The sequence below is a fragment of the Terrapene carolina genome, unplaced genomic scaffold (genome assembly GCF_002925995.2).
Source record: "Terrapene carolina triunguis isolate 2854851 unplaced genomic scaffold, T_m_triunguis-2.0 Scaffold49951, whole genome shotgun sequence".
Classification (NCBI taxonomy): Eukaryota; Metazoa; Chordata; order Testudines; family Emydidae; genus Terrapene; species Terrapene triunguis.
In genome coordinates, this window is record NW_020714302.1 from 1 (window position 1) to 1,488 (window position 1,488).

Below are 1,488 nucleotides of genomic sequence, written 5' to 3' on the forward strand. Positions count from 1 at the left end.
ATTTAATTTAATTGCATGTAGAAAGCTGAATATTTACATACATCTAAGTGGCCCTGTGCAAATACAGTCTGCATTTGCAGGCTTGGTGTTTGCCTTGCATCATTTAAGGTGCAATGGTGAATATCCATCTTTCAAACTTATGTCAGTTGGATGCTTATGTTATCTTGACTTACTAGTGAAGGTCCAGATATCTTGGTGATGGCCACACTAAATATGCTTAGATAAGGCTGTCACTGTTGTGCCACTTGATCAGAGAACAGGAATCATTAAAGGGCAGAGCACACACACACACACACACAAAGGCTGGACATTAATTTAACGTTTAATGTATTTCTTTATGGTGTGTTTTCAGGTGGGAGGGGCAGGAGTTGGTGTGGTTGCAACCTGCAAAGGTGCTGAGATTGCACTGGCAATGGCAACGTTCCTACCACAGATGGAGATATACCTATCTCATAGAACTGGAAGGGACCCTGAAAGGTCATCAAGTCCAGTCCCCTGCCTCCACTAGCAGGACCAAGTACTGATTTTGCCCCAGATCCCTAAGTGGCCCCCGCAAGGATTGAACTCACAACCCTGGGTTTAGCAGGCCAATGGTCAAACCACTGAGCTATCCCTCCCCCCCTAAAGCCACAGTTTGCATTAACGGGACCAATGCCATCCACGGGACTGCGCTGCGTTACCGTGATCTCCACATCAGTCCAATACCTTCCAAATTTGAGTGTGTGCGGCTCACACCCCTGGGGCTGCTCTCTTTCTTCAGTGTCATTGGGGACACTCGAGCAGAGGCAAATCAAGATAGCATCATCCCTGTTGAAAAGGCCCAGGGTCAGCTCCTCTTGGTCGTGGGAGAAAGTGACCAGAACCACAACAGCAAAGCATATGCTGAGGAAGTGATGGAGAGGATGAGGAGACATGGGAGAAAGAACTGCACTCTGCTGTCTTATCCAGGCGCCGGCCACCTGATAGAGCCCCCGGGGTCCCCGTTCTGCCCCTGCTCATGGAACCCCTTTTTCGTCTTGCCCTTGATGTGGGGAGGCGAAGCCCAACCCCATGCCGCCGCACAGGAACATTCTTGGAGAGAGATCCAAAAATTCCTTTTCACCTGTGCCCAACAGGAAGCAGCAAACTCTGAAAACAGGGAGGCCTGGACCGAAAAGTTTCTTTGCCCCGTGCCCTCCTGAACCCGATCAAGAAATATTGGAACGATCTGTGAATTCTGGGTCTCAACTGAAAGAGAAATACACCGCCTTGGGGACGAGGGTGCATTTCCAACCACTACAACGTGGACATCTTCTCTTGTAAACCTGCAGCCAATAGCAGGTGGGAAACACAAATGCACGAACAAGTCTGCCTTCTACTAGGTCGAATCATTCATGTGCCTGGGGCCTGATCCAGCTCTCACTGAAATCTATGGGAATTGGATCAGGCCCCATGGATGGGAGTCTGGTGGTGGCTTCTGTCTGCAGAGTTCTATGCAAAATTTTCCAG

General features: G+C 49.3%; 1 pseudogene; it reads left to right on the forward strand.

Annotated features, from left to right (window-relative positions):
- Positions 1 to 352: 352 nt before the first annotated feature.
- Positions 353 to 1,132, forward strand: LOC113405710 (annotated as a pseudogene).
- Positions 1,133 to 1,488: the final 356 nt, after the last annotated feature.